Genomic DNA, 20,734 nt, shown 5'->3' with positions numbered 1-20,734 from the left:
GGCCTACCTTTCGGATCATTCCCATGGCTTTTAAACGTTTGGAAATGGTTGATTGATCAACTCCCAAAGTTTTTGCAACCTCTTCTTGCGTTTGAGCCGGATCTTGATCGAGCAATTCCTCCAATTCGGTATCCATGAACTTTGGCGGCGCACCCTCGCGTTCTTCGTCTTCCAAGCCAAAATTACCACTTTTAAAGCGTGCAAACCACTTCTGGCACGTTCGCTCAGATAGAGCATGCTCACCATAAACTTCCACCAAGATACGATGACTTTCGGCTGCTTTTTTCTTCATATTAAAATAATGAAGAAGAATTCCCCGCAAAAACACATTATTTGGCACGAAATTCGACATTTTCAAGTGTGGTAAAAATATTGTTGTTTACGCTTCAAATAAAAAACTTATACTGACGTTTGTGCCTTACGACAGTAGCTCTCCAATGAATGTTTGGAAATGTGGATCGATGGATTAATAATCAAGTTACGCCATCTGTTGTAAAACCGCACGAACTTATTGATAGTCCTATTAATAATAAATTGTTCCAAAACTGCAAACGAGAAAAAATTTAAATTAATTTTTCAGGTATTTATGGAAGGTCCTAATGTGAAAATTTGAAGGATTACTGAGGATCATATCAGCGATTTATGGAAAAATAGCGGACTCAACAAAAACAGTCGAATTTTTGTCCAAAGCAAAATTTTTTTGAATACATCCTTTTTATTGAAAAAAAAAATTTTGTTTTGAATAATTTTTTTTTTTTGAAGATGTTTTTTGTTCAATAGTTTTGGGTAATAAAGTGTTCTAAAACTCAAAAACAGAAAATATTTAAATTATTTTTTCATATATTTATAGAAGTGAAAATATCAAAATTTTAAAGATTGCTGAGTCCCAGCTATTTATGGGAAAAAAATTTTAAAATCTGATAGGATGGAATCTTTTTTTTTCGTTCAACAGTTTTATTAAATAGAAACGAATTTTTTCAAAATAAAAGAATCCCAACATGCAAATTTTAAGAATTACTGAGTATAGTCCCCGCTACTTATGGAATAGAAATCCGTTTTTTTTTTAATTGACAACACAAAAAGTTACTATCCAAAATTTTTCAGGAGAAAAAGACTGAAATTTTTTAAATATATCATAAACAAATATATATTTTATTCTAAAAACTAAAAAACCTTAATTTAAAAAACTGTTAAAAGAAGCCTAAGATATCTGTCATTAAAAAAACTATACCACAATTCAACATTGAATAAATCTTAAAGTTATAGACTTTGTTTTTTTGTTAATTTTAGTTATTTAATAGTTTTTACTTAATTGCAATTCTTTCTTCTTATTATACTCCATCCTACAAATAAACTAATTTGCAAAAAATGTCCGAAATATTTTTATTACTTAAGATGGAGTCGCTCAACTTTTTCTGCATATATCACAAGTTGTGGGTAGTGGGGCACTAGCGATTGGCGGTATACAAATTGAGAGAAAGGCGATAAACAGCATGGAACGGAAACGCTTTCATAACACAAACACATACACACTTCAAATAAATCGTTTATCAACTACACAGCCTGCAGCAACTTATGTATATAATTCTCTCCTCTTGTGTTGGCCAGCTGAATTTGAAAATGAAAATTACAACAAGGAAATAAAAATATCTCAGCTTGCCTGATTGCAGCTAGTAAATTGCCAAACACTAGCGTTTGCACGCTACTAAATACGACTTTTTGCTACATTCCATTTATATTTGTTTGTTTACTTATTTATTTACCTACTCGCTAACCAACCGTTCACGCACCGCACTTACAGTTTTCAAGAGAAGCTCAAGTATTTAGTGAATTAAAACGAGTAAGGGGTGTGTGCGAAAACTTGTCATTGACCTGTTCCTGAAACTTCTACTTAACCATTTTACATTCAAAGTGCTAACCAAAATAACTGTAGATAGATACTTGTAGTAGAATGGTATGATTGTGGTTATGAAATTTCTACCAGCTGTTACCTAAACAGGCACATCCCGCAGTGGGCTTTTCAGGTAATTTATTACTTTTTCTCTAGAATTCGCACAGAAGCGAAATGTATAGAAATGGAAAGGGGGGCATAGCGTTTGAGGTAGTAAACAAATCGCCTAAGTAAAATTGAGACAACAATGGCAGTGGCGCGAATTGAAAGATTCTTCGTATAAATAGAAAGAAAATACCATTTTAAGTAAAATAAATAAATACCTAACATAAAGGCTGATACATTTTTGAAAATGTTGTCTTGAGCCAGCTGTTTAGCACAAAGTTTTCTCTATCGAATGTAAAACCTCTCGCTTCTGCAAACGAATCAGTATATCCATAGCCTTAGTTCGCATAAGTTTCCATTTTTTGTGTTTGCTGGAAAAATTTAAGTGTAACAATGAAAATGATTCCCAGCCAGATTCTGCGAGGACATTTATTCTTAGTACAGCATTCCAATAATAGATCAACCACCTATTCGCCCGAGCAATATTTGAGGCCGTTGAAGCTGCGTTAAAGAGGGCGGTGTTATGAATAAGCTGACAGCAGAAGAATTTGAAAAGTAAAACATTCGCATGTAGCTTTGTACGAATTTGCAGCACATCTCCGATGTTTTTGACCCCTATATCAGCAAAATTAAAAACAATATTTGGTTTCCTTTCTGCGCCTTTTCGTGAGTTTATCGATCTAAAGCATAAACCGATTATTGGACGACTTTTGTGGCAGTAGTTCATTATCATGTCAAAAAACAGAGCTGCCAATAACCGATCAGTCAATGTGCAGCCAAAAAAATTTGGTCGGCATGCCTTGTAGTGCTTTCCATTGACCCTTCATTTTCAATGAAATATGAGTCCAAACAATTTTATATTCAAAAATTCAATTATAATGCAATGTGAGCAGACAGTAGCTAAGGGTGGGTTTAGATATCTGTAGCAAGATAGCCTTTTCAAACAAAAAAAATAAATAAATGGAAGGGTTGTTTTGAAAACTTTTTTTGAGTTCGTTTAAAAAATTAAAGTACAAATAAGGGACCGCGTCATAAGAAGGCTTAACTGTATAGATGTTATACTTGGGAACATTCCATAAGGTTACCACTTATTTTAGGTTGATTAAAAAATTATCCCAAACTTCACAATATATGTGTGTGTCGAATGAATGGCATTTAACACTGTTTAATCTTGAAACGTGAAATTGGGTTGCTAACTGAAATTTTATGTAAAATGTGGTGCCAAACTTATTGAAAAATATTTAAGGTGTCATAAATGTGCTTTTATAACAAAATATTGTAATATACTCGTATAATTTAGCCAGCTTTAACCCATTAGTAGCATTGATAACTGTACCAAAATTCATATTCATAATTTTTGGAAGTTTTATAAATGAAAGAAGGCGGTAACCCTTTCTAAAATTTTTTTTATATTAAAGCTGTATAAATTGTGGATTAAATCAAAATATCATCTATTTTATGCGATCATTGTCATATATTTTTTAGTTTACTTTGGTTCAGGCTTATTAAGTAGGGTTACCAGGTATTTTTGCATACAAAATAAAGTGGCGGTAACCTCATTCAAAAATGTGTCTGGACTAACGGGGTTTTTGAAACTATTTTGTAACAACGCATGGTGGCAACCCTTTTCTCAATTTTTTTGGCTAGATTCAAGCTGAATAAAATGCTGCAAATCGTGATGTATTATTTAGTTGAATATGATTCAGGGATTTTGAGTAGGGTTACCAACTGTTTTTTGTATAAACAATTTAGTGACAACCCTTTCTTAGAGTATTTCTAGATTAAAGCCATATATTTTATATATTTTGATTTCATGAAAACATTGTAATGCATAATGTTTTAAACAAAATGTGGTGGCAACCCTTTTCGGAGTTATTTCTGGATGAACGGTAGATAAAATATTGCTTATTTTTTGCCAAAATTCTGATATATTTTTGGGTTATTGAATAGGGTTGCCAACTATTTTTTATATAAAAATTTTTTAAAACCATATTTTATTTCGAAGAAAACTTTTTGTATATCGTTTTGTAAATAAAATGTGGTGGAAACCCGTTTTAAAAATATTTCAGCATTAAGGCACAGTATATGGTAATACCATTTATTTTTTTTTTAATTTTAATACGTAATTTATTTATCTTAAATCCAGAATGGTTGGAGAGCATTGCCAACTAGTTTTTATTATTGAATGTGATTACAACTGTTTTAAAAAACATTTCAGGATTAAGCCACCATAATTTATTTTATTCTTATTCTTTTTTTATTCATTCATTTATTTATTACAATACATTTTTTTATTTTTAAGTTAAGAAAACATAATTTAAGACTGCCTACTAAACTACTTTAAAGAATAATGAAAATATTATATACACATAATTCAATTAACACTTACATCTAACTAACTAAAAGGTAGAGTTCAATAGCACAGAAAATTCTTTTGTAGAAAGTGAGAAATCTGGAAAGTTGGAGTTGAAGATCGCATTAAAATCACGAAGAGGAAATATTGAAGAACATTCCCAACTAATTTTTAATATTGAATCCGGTGGCCAACTTATTACGCCCTTCAACTTTGGTAGTCTATACCAACTGAACTCAAGCACTTAAAGTTTTCCTTCCTTAAAACTAATAGACCGTGCACCAAGACAATAATCAAAGTATAAGAATTAAAAGAAGAGTACCCTGCTTTTTCAGATATTTTGTTTATTTATACTGTTTGTAAACCATCTATGTTTTTAATTATAATTTGAATGAAGTTCTTCCACTGTTTCGACAACGAGACCTGGCATGCCTATGAATGTGTCTATCATTTGTAACATGGCAGTGGATGTTGGACAGGTTGCGTGGTTGGCAGGTTTACTCTACAAATCTGGCCGAAAGCAATAGGGGCTAAAAAATATCTTCTTCAACTGCTGCCGCTCGCTGTCTTTGCCTTTATTTATGGTTTTATTTATTTCCCTTTTCATAATTGTTGCGTGTTTTAGATCGTGCAGCTGCTGCTGAGCAGGGGTGCAAGAGTGTAGAGAGTACATACCAACTTGGAGTGAGGGTTAACTGTTAAGGTTTTAAGTATGCTATTACAAAAGTAAATATCCACCGTTTTGAGTAATTTCAATGAGACCTGATTTATTTTAATAACTTAAAAATAGTAAGCTAGAAATGTTGGCGAATGAAAACAAAAGTAAACAAGGGGCAGATGAGAGGAATGGCCTAGAGTAAATGTTTTTATTCATTAAACTGGAGTGGCCGGCCTTGAGCGAATTTTATGGCGTAAATATTTATATTTACACGAAGCTAGATTTTAACGGTAAACCATTTACAAATCTGACTGAATAAGTTAATAGTTTATTTTTAACAAAATTATAATATTTTGCTTGGCTATTTTCAGCATCGTTGAGGTATAAAAATCTCATAAAACAATTTATTACCAAGATTTATGAGCCAGTGAGATTGCAACTGTTTATATGCAACTTACTCGTATCTACTATGGAGGAGTGAGTGTGGAAATGCGAAAAATTCGAAAATATTATTCAGAGTAACCGTGATGACCACACACCAACAAAAAAAAAAACCCAAAAACAAATTCACACAAAACAACAAAAGAGGTGTAGAGAGTATTACAAGAATTCCTACAACAAACGCTCATTATTTATAGCGCTTCAGTAATCCACATAAAAATGACTCGCCGCGCTAACAAAGCCAATAATACCGACTGCAACGCGAAATTTAAATTACATAATGCCCTGGCGGCGCCAGCACAAAAAGAGACTCCTGCGAGCGCTCGCGGCTAATGACCAAATACCACCCATAAAATTAGCCACAAAAATATACATATGCACGCGTGTATGTATGGTGAAAAGCGCGCACACGAACGTACGAGATCGAGTGGGTCAACCAATGAAAGGGCTGTGAGGCAGAACGCCATAGAAAAATGAAAAAAAAAAGGAATTAACACAGCAAGTGTTGTACGCCTAGGAGCAGTACATTGGTGAGAGCTTGAGGATGGTATGAGTGACGGAAGGTTAGGCAGGCTGGCGTATTAAAATGACATCCATTAACACGTCTATTAATCAAAAAAATGCGACCCTGCTGTATGGCGCAGACACGCCACTGACAGCGATACACTGCCGTTCATGCACGAGCAGCGAAGTGACCTCGCCAAATTGACACAAAAACAACAGCAAATGCGACAGCAAAAGCAATGATTGTGCTGAGAGAACAACAGACAACGAAAAAAAACCAACAACAAAATACAGCCAGCCAGCCAACGATGCCAGGCGATACGGTGTAGTAGTGACACTGACACGACCGCAATGGCAACGGCAGCGGCAACGACAATGATGACAGCTACAATAATAAAAGCGACAACAACAGTAACAACAAAAGCAATGACACAAACAATAATAATCTACAATGGACGACTTGTAGACATTTGCCAGCAAGAGGTCGACGTTTGAAGCGAAAATGAAACGATGCCGATTTCAGTTTCATGTGTATGTGTGTGTGTACACAAAGTGTAATGGAGGTAACGGTGGTGCAAGAGATGGCAGCGATGGAGAAGCAGGACCTGCGATATAGCCATGTTTTTGGACGATTTTATGTGTGTGCGCAACAACAACAACAACCAGTTACAAAAACGCAATACATAAAGTTGTGTTGTAGATAAGACAAATTCAGACGAATAGCCATCGAGGTACCTCCTACATATGTATCTTTCGCACGCATCCTGACCGATTGCCATTTTAAAGTGGCCTCCAGTCGCACGTTTGTCTAGCCGAACGCGCCAGAATTGCGTCATAAAAATGCATGCGAAATAAGGTGCGAATATGCCAGGAAAGAAAAATGACTACAAAAACGAATGGAATGAGAGAATCGCCACATACACTTTAAAGGCTGAAAGACAGAACCCTGACAAAGCCAAACAGTTTGAAGAGAATGTGTATGGTGAGGGCCGGTGGGTGAAGCTGAGTGTTGCGTAATAAAATAGATGTCACATCTGACAGCAAAGTATGCAACAGACACAGGTGAGACGTTTCTAAATGTGGCTAAGAAATAGTAAAAAAATATATAAAAAAATAAAAAGATAAAAAATATATGAAAAAAGCGCTAAGAAAGCAATAGAATTTCTAGCAAAAGAAAAGAGAAAATGCATAATTAGAAAATAGAAAAATGGCGTCGCGGATATAAGAAGATGCTGTGGTGATTATGAGGATGAAAACTGCGTAAGAAGCCGAATGGCTCATGCAGCAATTAAGACGATACGAAAGGAAACCACCACCGGAAGTAAATTAAATTAAAGAAAAAAAAAATCACTTTAACGAGTAGAAGCAAGTTTTTTACTCTTCCAGCACGTTCGCTAGTATAGGGTTTTTCAATAGGTGCGCTTCAACTTTTTTCCGATAGGGAGGGCGAACGACGCAATATTTTTTATTTTTCGCTTGTCATTTGTAAACTTCATTAGTATACATTTCATCATGGAACGCTACACACAAAATAATCGTTCTGTTGCTGCTACTTTAAGAGCATTACGGCCATTTTACGGTCCATTTAACAAGCCGTCCCGTTTTGGGGTTATGTGAAGTCATTGGTCTACAGTAACAAGCCGGCGACGATTTGTGAGCTCAGAGCCAATATTGAACGCGAAATTGCTGGAATTTCGGCCGATTTATGCAAAAGAGTGGTCGAAAATTGGGTTCAACGATTGGACTTCGTAAAACGTGCACGCGGTGGTCACGCAAAAGAAATCGGATTTCATACTTAAATGTATATGTTCAAACTCGATAATAAAAAAAAAATTATTTAAAAAAGTAAAACCGTTTGTGTTTTACTCAAAAAAGTTCAAAAGTTGAAGCGCTCTTACTGAAAAACCCTATACAAGCGTAAGGTATGTTTTAAACTTCTTGATGAAAAAAAACTAGAAGCACTCGTCTCTATTTGAAAAAAAATACTGGGACAGACGATTTTGATAAACTTCTTTTGAGCCACATTTTTTCACCAGTAAAACTTAAAAACTAATACTTTATTATTATTACTATAGTGAATAAACGTCACATTTTCAAAAACCTGTACTCACACGCTAGCAGGCTGAGATTTTACTTAAAGCAAAAAACAAATATACAATTCTCATAAATAAAAACTGAATAATTGAAACTAAAGGTCATACAGAGTGGCTCAGATAGGCTGTTCAAGGGATTTTAGTCAAAGTGTTTTTGTTTTTGTTGAAAATTGGCAATATGTAAGAAGTATATGTGGGCCAAAAAGCTTTTAAAATGTTTTTGCTTTACAAATTTTTAGTAACAACCATTTTTCTTACAGTAAAAAAAAAAAAAAAAAATTGAATGTTCTACTTCATATTTTCATCATTATCAGGGAAAAAGAATATTCCAGAAATACGGAATATTTAGTCTAATGGTGGGCGATAATATGCTGATCGAGCATGGAATAGCTCACAACTTACATCCAAAGTGCGCCAGCAATTAACCATTAGCAATTTCACAGGGCTCTAGACAAGTGATGCTCCATAAAAATGCCATATATTTTATACAATACATTTTTTATTTTTGATAGTATATATATTTTTTGTATTTATTTACTAATTTTTGATTTTTTTAATTCTTTGTTTTTTTTCTTTATAAATCCAATTCCACAAAAGCTGTGCTAAATTAAAGCTATTTTAACAACTTTTTAATTCGAATATCAAGAAACATTTCGAATATACAGTTTAATAACCTATTGAATTTTGGTCTAAAAAAGTTCCTCGAAAATCAAGTTGTTTTCCAATCATTTCTTTTATTTCGATCCTGTGCCTTTTTACCATATAAAAAAATTTCGAGCGTTCGTTACATAGCAAAAAATGCCTAGCACCTCTAACAAAAAAACAAACAATAAATATATGAAAAAGCGAATTCGTAGCCAAAATTGAATGGGCTATAAAACTTCATAGTTAAAACAGTGCACTGTTCCGCGCTGCTGTTATTGTGAGCACAGATGTGAATATGCATCGGTATCAGCTGCTGGTAGAGCCAAATAATTTTAATGAAAAATTACGAGCATTCCTTTCTTTATTTGATTTCAGTGGCCGCGGTCAAAGATTACTTTGATAAAGTCGATGTTGCGCGAACTAGCATACGCTGACATCACATGGGACGCCGCAAAAGCAACAGCCCAGAGCCGTCTACGATGTAACAGTCTTTTAAAGGCTCTATGCTCCCGAGCGGTGTGAACAAGGTTATAAAAAAAATTTGCTGCCTCAGGTGATCTTTAGTGTTTAATGCCGGAAACTAAAGAATTTGGCTGCGCAGAAATGGTTAAAAACAGCTGAAGCGCTACCATTTAACCGGCCGCTAAACATGTACAAGTAAAAATGAACTGCGGCTGTGTATAATCAATGCAGTTCGAGGAATGATTTCCTTTATGTGGGAAGCCATTCGCTTTTCCCAACCTTTCAGAGTTTCACAAACGGTTCACAAAGTTCAAATATATACATCTTTAACTATTCCGCTCTTTACTCATTCTTTGATGTGTCCTAAAGAAATATCTGTATTTCCCAACCGGTTTATGAAATACGCCAAAACTACATCTGCTGCTTTCAGAGCGCAACACAAGCTTTTCTGGTCATTACTATACAAGCTATGCGCAACCACTTGAGGCTTCCGAATCATACATGAGCCGCACTGCACTATGCGCTTTCCTTTCATCAGCTTGCCTAATATCGCCAATTCTGGTAAGGCTTATGACGTTGACTATATGAGCTCCTTTTTTAGCTCGATGAATGAATTCAAGGGTATGCAAAAACTGAATTATAGCTACTTAATATCTGCATCTCTCAAATAAATCGAGCCCTACCCTCATCATCAAGCTTAATATTTCACGTGTAGCTTTCGAAAAAATTTAACTCGACCTTGAAAAATTAATTTTAATGCAAGCCCATTATTCACAAATGAATTCTAAGTGCCGTCCAAAGTATCACGCTCTCAGTGCGACCAACAGGTAAAAAATATGGTTACACCTTCTGCACTACCGCTTCTAGGGAAGTTTCAAACAAAATAATTTCATTCGTTAGGAAAAAAATTCTGCCAACTGTATAATCTTAGCTTATTAACAATTAAACTGGTATTCCATCACTTCGAGGGAAGCGTTTTAAAGAGAGCATCTTGTCGAAAAATACTCAAAGCTTAAATTACAGGGTTTTGATATCTATCGAACATAAAAGCAACTGTGGAAAAGATTACTGAGAAAAGCTGGTGAAACCACCAAGGCTTGACTTGCAGCATCAGATGAAATTAAAGTTGCCAAATGGGGTGGGCCAATATAGCAAAGAGCACATCAAGTGAAAATGTCTCACAAGTTGCAAACTAATTTCTCCGAGGAGTTGCCTGTGTCAAAGAAGACGTTGAAGGTAATGATGGCAACGTTGGTAATGAGAATAGGTTGGAGGTCAGCTAAAACCACACAATTCCACACAAAGAAATTACAAAAATACACTTTAACAAAAAACAAAAAATAAACAATAAAAAAAATCATTGCAAAGAAAATTGTGTGTTGTAGGGCCCAGGTAATATTATAGCACTGGAAGTATTTGTCAGGCAGGGGGACGAGTAAAAACAATGCCGCTTCGCAGGCTGACTGACAGGCTAACTAGCAGTTGGTCGTGGATAGGCAGGCAGGTGGCTTTAGTTGTCTAATGCCCTAAATGACGCCAAAGTGTCACAGCCAGTCGAGCCAAATAAACCAACACACATAAACATGCCACCACACACACACACAGAAAATATGCTTAAGCACAGCGCAGAATATATGAGCAGGCGGGCGGTCTCTCAGATACGATATGTATGTATAAGTATATCATAGCATATTCCATTAGCAATTATGAATATGATGTTAAGACTATGGGGTGGCACAGAATGTGGCACAATTATATGCTGAGCGATGCGTTGAGGCAGGCGAAGGTCTCTGCTGTGTGGGTAGAAACAATGCTTTTAGTGCTAAAGCTGGTATCACAACCAACAGCGTATCACAAAGGCAAGAGAGAAGGCCTAGACGACGCAGCAATTGCTTGCCCACACATACAAATAGTGCAAACAAACAGTAAGCCAACAATTTGTGGCTATATTCGCCCGCCCATTTTTTTTTTTGTTTTTTTGTTTGATATTTTTCTACGTTTTTCTCGCACACATAATTTTGCTGCTGCATTTGCTATTACCTGTGCTTATTTTTATTTTGTGGCGACACTAGATTATTACCTAGATGAATTTTTATGAGCTCTAAATGTGAAGGAACATACAATTTTTGGCAATTTGACAGCTCCGCCTAGCCATCGAGCAACCCACTCAATGTAGCAAATGGAAAGTTTCGGTTAAGAGCAAGAAAGTTGCCACATACCACACAGTCTGCCACTCAGTCACACATACACAAGCACACACAGCCTCACTCACTCACTCACTCACCGGTACTTTGGTTGTATTTGTGAAACACATAAAGTGCCTGGGTTTAATGGGTAGGGTAATGTGCCGCCAGTTGTGCGCGAAGTAAGCGGCATGGGTGAATGGTTGTTGGTAAGTTAGAGACCGACCATAACATCATAGCCGCAAATTTCTTTTCAAGTGCTACTCTCTCCTCTATCTCACCCTCCTTTGTGGCACAACACATTAATGTGTAAAGTCAAGGCACAAACTAAGATGGCCCATAAAATGTGTGTTCACATAAGTTTTGCGAGCAGCTCAAATGCATTTACATACTTGTAGGTAGTGGTTAGTAGTAGCGAAAGCAAGTGCTGCTCATTTGCTTTGTTCTCATTTGTGAATTTGTGAGCTGCACTGGGCTCGCATATTATCGACGGCTTAAAGCATACTTTTAGGCAAAACTTTTGCGATTTACAGGTGATGGGATTTTAATTGTCACACTCGCACCTACCACAACCGTATACATATTTGCATGTATGTATGTATTCACGCGGGTGATAACCCAACACTAGGGCTTGGTGATGAAATCGGTGTTAAGTGTAACACATTTTATAGGTGCATTAAAAGCTAAAAATTGCAAAACCTTAAAACGTTAGCTAAGATTTATTTATGTGGCAATGATTTCGTGGATTAGGTTGAAATAGCAATTAAAGAGGGATGAAGTGTATAACACTGCAGATGCTCAGAAGCGAGAATCGCAGTGAATAAAGGGGTATTTAATGGGTTAACTTATAAAGATTCGCGTACATACATCCACGAAAATAAAAATTGATTTATGAGAAATATGAAAGTGAATTTTTATGTGTTTTATATACCTTAGATTAAAGTTAGTGCAATAAAACTGATTTTATTCACCTTTCTAAACATTTTTGGGCATCAAATTGAGCTGATAAAAATAGAAGAGTAGCATTTACGTGTTTTGAAAATCTTGGTGAAATAAAAACATTTTTTTCAAAACCTTGTGCTATATTTGAAATTTATACGTTCACATATACATATACATTAATATACTTATACATACACAATGTTATCGCTATGGCAGCGAATGGAGCTGATAAAAACTGAAGAGGAATTAGAAAATCCTGTTTCCATAGTTCAAAATGTTTCTTTGCCAGAAAAAGTTATTCAGAAAACTACAATAAAAACTTGTTTCAGTTTGAAAAATTGAAAGAATTAAAGAACGTCGAATGATAACTTCAACGGTTGCTGCTTTTCGAGCTTTTTGTTTGCGAGATCAAATACAAAATTCGATGATTAGTTTTGCGCCACCTTTTGCATGTTTTCATCAGCAGATTCGAATTCTACATGAAATTCTACGAAAAAAAGTCAAGTAAAGTAAATTTCCAATTTTCCAAATTTTAGAAAAAGCTATCCTTTTACTAACATTCGGAATTCAGAGAGAACGTAGGTTCGAATCTCGGTGAAACACCAAAATGAAGAAAAAGTTGTTTCTATTAGCGGTCGCCCCTCGGCAGACAATGGCAAACCCGCGAGTGTAGTTCTGCCATGAAAAAGTTCCTCATGAAAAATATCTGCCGTTCAGAGTCGGCTTGGAATTGTAGGTCCCTCCATTTGTGGAACAACATCATGACGCACGCCTCAAATAGGAGGAGGAGCTCGGCCAAACACCCAAAAAGGGTGTACGCGCCAATCATATATCATATACCTACATATATATGTATACTAGGCCGGGTCGATTTGTGGGGAGGCAAAAAAAACGCCCATTGCTCTGTGAAAATCATATTCTAGGGATCAAAATAAGAAAATTTGCCGAAGGAACCATACCTCTAAAACGAATTCTGATGTCTCCCAATTTGGGTCGAACTTTTTAGTCTCTTTTCTCATGTAAAGGCCAAAAATGTTGATATTTTGAAATGATTGTATGGGGAACCCCCCAGGGGAGTTCCAGGGGGTGTGCCACTGGCATGGGTGGATCGGCTGTCCAAAGTTAGTGGGGGTCGGTAATACATTCGACTCGATTGGAGCACTCTAAATGGGTCAAAGTGGGATTTTTCGTTAGACCCAAATTGACCCCATAGCCTGCGTTTGTATGGGATACTTTTTATCTGCATGAGAACTATCGATTCGATAGCTGATCATGGCAAACTGTACCGACATTTCTGTCCAGTAAGGTTTGGTAAGCCATCATGAATGGTTTAGCACCAGAACAACGCTTCCAAAATATTATATGAAGATTTAGTTTCAAAAAATTCATAGAGAGAAGTATTGAGTAAGACGCTGAAACGTGGATTTTTCGTCATTCTCAACTTGTTGGGCTTTGCCCTTCGACTTCGTGGAAAATTGTAGGTAAAGATCTTGGTATATTTGCCTAGAAAATACCGGTCATGCAGGAATTGATTCCAAATCACCATCATTTGCTTCGCATTTTGTTGATTGGGCTCTTTTAGATTTATTATTCACATGTATTGGAAAAAGTAGTCAAAAATTTAACCGATCGAATGGGATATGCAACTCAGAAAAAAAATCCCATGAAATTATTTACCAGATGATAATAACAACTAAAGAAAGAACACAAAATATATTCCAACAATATTTCTGTTTTGTACAATATTATCATTTTAAGTTCTCAAGCTCTTAAAAAATACCCGATATTGGAGCTGTAAAACAATAAGATGCAACAATATAACAAGTCAAAACGCCAGCTGATTTCCTCTCCTTTTTCTGGAAGTTTCTTGCCAACTATCACCAAATACCATCAACCCTATTCGCGAGCTTTTCGGCGTGCAACTATGGTACTTCTTATTCAGGAAGCTGAAGTGAAAATTGCGTCAAAAGAACTCTTATTTTAGACCGTTTAAATAGTGAGAAAGAATGCGTTACACATTCTACAATCGCTTAGAAGAGAGGAGAAGAAGACTGTGCTGAAGCTCTTTCGAGCAATGAAAAATTTCGGATGAATTGTTGTAGGGATATAAAATTTGCATGGAATGAAAAGTGTCTTGCAACGCCAATTTCATTATCTAACATCTACACCCCGTAAGCGTGAAGTGCTATTACAAAAGACTTTCTTCAACTTGCATCCATTAGTTTTGCGTGCTAAGGTACCAGACCTCTGTTTTCCTCTGAAAAAACTCGCACAATGTTTAGCTTACATATCCCTTACTATTTTGTGGTTGTTTCCATTGTGCAATGAACACAAAATTTTTGCACCAGGTGCAATTGAATGCAATATCACTATTGCCATTGCCTTCACCATCGTCATTAACGTAAATTATCCAGAAGAGAACGAGTAAGCTATTTGTCGCTTGATTACGTTCGCGTTCATTCAGCTCTACAAACGCGTAGTCAACTATGCAAGCTTTCCCACGTATAAGAACACACATGCAAACTCGCATGAATTCATACACAACTATGCTGATGAGACATCAAGCAGTTATTGTAGAATAGATATTTGGAATTACACTGGTGGACACTACGATGATGAAATAATTACTTTAAAAGATGAGTGGGCCATATACAGGGTTTTAAAATTATTTGACATTAATTAAAAAATTTCATAAATTCATTCTGTGTGCAAAGCTGATACTTTTTTTATTTTTTACTATAAATTCAATGGGTAGCAAGTATAGTTCTCTAAAAGCATGTGATGTTTAGGAAAAGCAAAAATTATGTAATATATTACAATATTATAATTTTTAACCAGAGTGAGAGAGTAGACAGATAGACATCAATTGGAGTTAATACTGCAGCCTTCATTTTTACTATGCCTTCTAAAAAACATTAAATATCTTACAAAAATTAAAACAGATGGGGAGACACAGCAAATGGGGCAAAATAGAAGGGAGTTTTGGGTAAGGCCCAAATGATGACTGAATTACTTATGCATTAACCGCTGCTGCTAACAAATTTCATCAGCGTGCTACTATCGGGGCCTGCTTTATTTATATCAGCAGTCGTGGCAAAGAAGTGAATGCCAAGAAAGGGAAATCATAGCCCTCCGCGAGTAAGACAGCTAAGGTACTGAGATGACTCTACTTCATTCGTCAGACGGCTGGCGCAGAAAGAACGCCAAGTAATGTCGAGTCTCACAGAATGCATACCTTGCGGGCAATGTCCGGTAAGGGCACCAACGAAATTCTGTTAGCGTCAATAGATCACTCGAAAGCCTGAGATCCACATATGGTCTGAAGGATATCGCTACCTTTCAAATTTGTATACTTGCGCAAGTCAACGCGAAGTCTCATTTCTCAGGGAAACTACCTCACAGGTACTCTGTCTAATCAGTTCTACTTCTTTCGTCTTCTTCAAGCACATTCTTAGCACACGCTAAGACCAATCTTAATGAATCATTTGACCAAATGCTGCATCTACGAAGCTCATTTCTATGGTGGATTGGCTTCAGTTAACCTAAGAAAGGTTAATGAGTTTCTGTTATCTACATATTGTTTATATTATTGTAAATTAATGTTTTATCCCGAAAACAGGAAAATTTGAAACATCGAATTGAAAATTGTACAAGCAGTAAAATTGAATAACAATATTTAATTCAATTATTTACTTCAATTCAAGAGACCTGTTTTAGTTTGAAGAAGTTAAAATAATTAAAAATGTTTGACGTTAGCTCTTTCCTAATGAATCTCAATAATATTTGAGCTAAATTAAGATTTTTGTAAAATGTCATTTTTAACTACAATTAAGAATAAGCCCTAAAATTGCAGTCTGTGTCTCTTGTGAAGAGGATTTAAACGAATGTACTCATAGCGTCACTAATGCAAACGAAATAAAAAGTTTTGAATCAATCCCTTAATCCAAAAATTTATGCGTTGCTCTGATAAAAGAAGTTGAAATATTTTTTTATGGTGGCGACAGTGGTCATGGCTATACCATTGGCAGCTCAGTCGACAAATTTTGAGGTCGAAAGATGTTTTTTAACAGCAGGTTTTTTATCTAACAGTTTCAGGTCAACCATAGATTAGAAGACTCCGCCAATAACAAAACATTTTTTTTTTTTTTTTTTCAATATGATAAGATACGATTTTTTTTGTAAAGAGTTTTATGTTTCACAATATTTTGCGAAAAGGGAAAATAGAGAAAAACAATCATTGTAATGCAAACAAAATACAAAAACATACAGCTAATTCACGTCGCAGCTTAAATGACTTGCAATAATATGGGCATTCCTTTTATGAAAATTTGTTGGCCAATAGTCCAAATGTAAATAAGAAATTAAAAAAGGAATGGAATTAAAAATAAAATTTAAAAAAATTATTTAAAAATAAAAAATATAGAAATAATATAAAAAAAAAGTATTTAAAAAAAATTTTGTTTAATTTTTTTTTCGTTTATAAAAAATATTTTATTGCTCAAAATTTTTAACTAAATTTTTAAGATTTTTTTTATAAATTACTTGTGTTTATTTACACGTAAAGACAATTTTTATTTTCTTATTATTTTGGTTTTATATTTTCGTATTTTTATTCACTTTTTTATTCGGTAATAGTAATATATATATATATATAAAAATAAAAAAAATAAAATAAATAAATAATTCACGCTTACATTCTTCTTTTTGGGGGTTTGGCCGTGCTCCCCCTCCCATTTGTGGTGTGCGTCTGGGCATTGCTCCATAAATGGAGGGACCTACAGTTTCAAGCCGACTCCGAAAGGCAGATGGTTTTTTATGAGGAGCTTTTTCATGGCAGAAATACACTCGGAGGTTTGTCACTGCCTGCCGAGGGGCTACTGCTATCAGAAAAAATTTGGTGTTCATTTCACGTAGATTCGAACCTAAATTCTCTCTGAATTTCGAATGGTAGTCACGCACCAACCCATTCGGCTATGTTACTAATAGTAATTAGTAAAATAAAAAGGAGAAATATATAAAAACTAGAAAAAGCTAACAATAATTTTTCAAAGAAAATTCTGCTCCACTATTCTTGATTGAAATTTATGGTAAGGCCAAATGATATTTTTCTGTTAAATCGCGGTTGTTAAACAAAGACACATATGAGGTAAATACTTGTATGTAACCAATGTCACTTTAGAAAGGAAAACAAAAAATTTACCATCACTCCATGTGGGTGACATTGGTAACGCTTCAGTTCTTAATGTGCCAAAGCAGTATCCTTGAGTTTTTTCATTAATTTGATACAGAGAAATTGTTCAGGATAAATTGTTGGCATAAAAAATATGAACTATGAGGCAAAAATTTTTCTAAATCTGCATTGCTAGTGAGAATTTTTTGTATTTTTAGTACCTTTTTTTTGCTTTTTAATACCTTTTAAAGATCCATTTTTCTGCATGCGGGGTGACATTGCCAAGATTACCACTGCATAGTACGATAATTCACAACGTTTCAGTGCTAGGGGTTTTTACACTTCACATCAATTACTTTCTAACATTCTGAGAATTTCGAGTTAATTCTGTAGCGTTGAGTTTGGCCTGCACTGTTTGCGCTCGCACATTTTGCAACCGCTACTTTGCAATTCTGTAGCAATTTCAGACAACCAATACCACAATGAATAACCGAGCAGGCACCTAACCAACTAACCAAATAAACCACATTGTAGCCAACAACCGAAAAATAAACAAGCAAATCATGTTGAATTACAGCGCTGTTGCAACGCAATGAAAGTATAGACGCAGCGGCGTGACACCACATTGCAACAACAACCACAACATCAGTAGCGAACTACGGACCGCCAGACCACAACACCATGCAACGAAGAATACATTTGCGTCCGTCAACTCAAATTCAAAGTGAAAACCATAATTTCGCGAAAATCAGCAAAAAACAAAAACAAAAACGAAAACGACAACAAGCTGAAAAAACCCTAACCAACAGCAACAGCTAGGAAGCATAAGCATTCAAGTTTCGCAAGTGAGCTGTAATGTCGAAGAATAACCCGACATGGCTTGCAACTTGTTATAAGCGCGATGCTCAATACATTTGCGGCTGCTACAAGAATGCAATCGGATAAAGAGTGGAGGAGGTGCCCATGTGCGTGCGCGTTTGCGAGTGTTTTAAAGCATAGCATCCAACGACAAAAGACAAAAGCATTAGAAGCTATGTGGCATGTGGCAGGTGACATTATAGCCATGTGTGCTTTGATGAAATACAGCGGACAATGTAACAGCGTGAAACGAAATTGATCATAGATAGTTGTGTGTGAGTACGAATTTCTGTGAGTGCGCGTGTGTGTGTAGAAAATAATATGCTTACAAAACCATTTCCGGTGACGGTGCAGCAATTCAATGGCACAAGCATACGCACATACATACAAATACTTGCAACCAAGCATGCCGCAACAGGACGAGCAACAATCTCGGCAGCGCAAAATGAAATGGCTATTACAGCCGTCTGTCGGGAGGTGCACATGTTGTTGTTGCTTACGCTGCAGCAGTTGGCAGAACTCAACCCCAATCAGAGAAACAAAACTACATTCATATTCCTAAACACATATACGTGTATATATGTGTGTACGAGTACTCACACACTCGGAGGATACACAATTTTCATGGCATTAGACTTGTATACGCGATATGAAGAGTGCTACAATAGAATGGATGACAAGAAAAAAATTTCATATTTTTGTTTGCGGCTATTGCACCAAAGGCATTTTCAAGCAGTTGGCAACAAAAATAGCAATAAAATAACAACAAAAACAAGATGCAGTGGCATGCGTTGTTTCCCCCGTATTCGCTCCGTGCCGTATTCGAGCCCGTGCAAGTATTTATGTTGCGTATACGACTGGTCGTTCAATGTTTAGGCAAATACCTACACAATCGACGCACGCATGAACGTATGTATTTGGATTGGTATAAGGAAATGGGACACTGCATATATGTATTTGAATGAGAGCATCGCCAGGCCAGACTGAAATGAATAAAAGCACATACACACATACACACATATACATATATACATACGTATGAGTGATTAGGCATAGGTATTGTAGATTTCAGACAAATAGACTTTACCAGTTTGCAGAGCAAATACTTCTAAGCCCGCCACTGCCACCACTATCACAACCACCAACACCCCACTACTACCACTTGTATGCAAACAAAGCGACATCACAATACCAAAAACAAAAACAAAAAATGTTTGCAAATTTTGCTGCTGATGTGCTGCTGCCATTTAGCATACATCCGAGCGGAAAATAGAGCAAATATGAGAGGCTAAAGACAACAGCTTGTGGCAGGCAAAATTATATAATGAGTTATGCCGAAAGTGTAGTGCACTGTTGCATATGCAGCTAAGCAGCTTGTCAGGCCAAATGTAGGAAGGAAGGAAGAGAGTATTTGAAGTGGATTAAATCCTGTTCAAGTGAATGAGGTACGTGGTATGTTCGGGGCAACGGACAGCATTCAAAGGTTCAAAGGTGAAAGAAAAACTTGTACGCGCATAAAATTTACATTCCAAGAGAACAGTAACAATATGAGTAGAGCACAGTGGATCGGTGATTTGTGTTGTAGCCGTTGTTGCATATTTTAAGGCTTTCGTTCAAGCAAAATGGACAGTTTGACCTTTGCTAAAAGTGGCAAGAGTTAAACTTTGATGATTGTTGTTTATAGTTGTTTGCACGTACATATGTATGTAGTACGTATAAATAAAGCAGTTATGAGTCTAAGCGCCCGGTGTCATCCACAGGTGACAGGGGTTTAAGAATATTAGTTCTTAATCTAAAGTGATGCTAAGTAACAAAGACGTTGGCAGTACCTTCTATCTTGCAAAGTTCGTTTTTTTTTTTAACATTTTTTTGAACAGAAAATTAACCATTAATCTCAGCTGTTAAATTACAATCAAGAAAAGTGCTGGCCAAATTTCTTTGGAAGCGAAATTCCAGTTAAATTATTGAACAAAAAATATGTTGAATACGTCATTTTTTTTTGTATTATTATTAATAATTATTACTACTAAAAATGAAAATAGAAACAACTAAAGAATAAAAAAAAAAATAAAATAAAAATAAAAATAAAAATATGAAAATACAAAAATTAAAATAATTTTTACCTATAAGTAAAAGTCTTACGCAACCAACACTGTAAAATAACTTTTGGTTGCGTGTTTGATAAATAAAAAAGTACAATTTATAAATAAAAAAATAAAAAGATTTTAATAATATAAAATTTTTATTATTATGACTTTTTTTTATTAATAATACAAAAATTCGGATTAATAATAAATGTTTTTGTATTAGATTTTATTTTTGTATTATTAATTTTGTTTTAGAGAGGTGGAGATATGATTACAAGCTTTTCTGCTTTTTATGCTGTGTAAAAAAATCTTGGCGATATCTATTCGCAACAGCTCATTAGA

This window comes from Anastrepha ludens, chromosome 2 (genome assembly GCF_028408465.1).
Source record: "Anastrepha ludens isolate Willacy chromosome 2, idAnaLude1.1, whole genome shotgun sequence".
NCBI classification, from domain to species: Eukaryota; Metazoa; Arthropoda; class Insecta; order Diptera; family Tephritidae; genus Anastrepha; species Anastrepha ludens.
The sequence above is the reverse complement of the archived record's forward strand: the minus strand, read 5'-3'. Positions refer to the sequence as shown.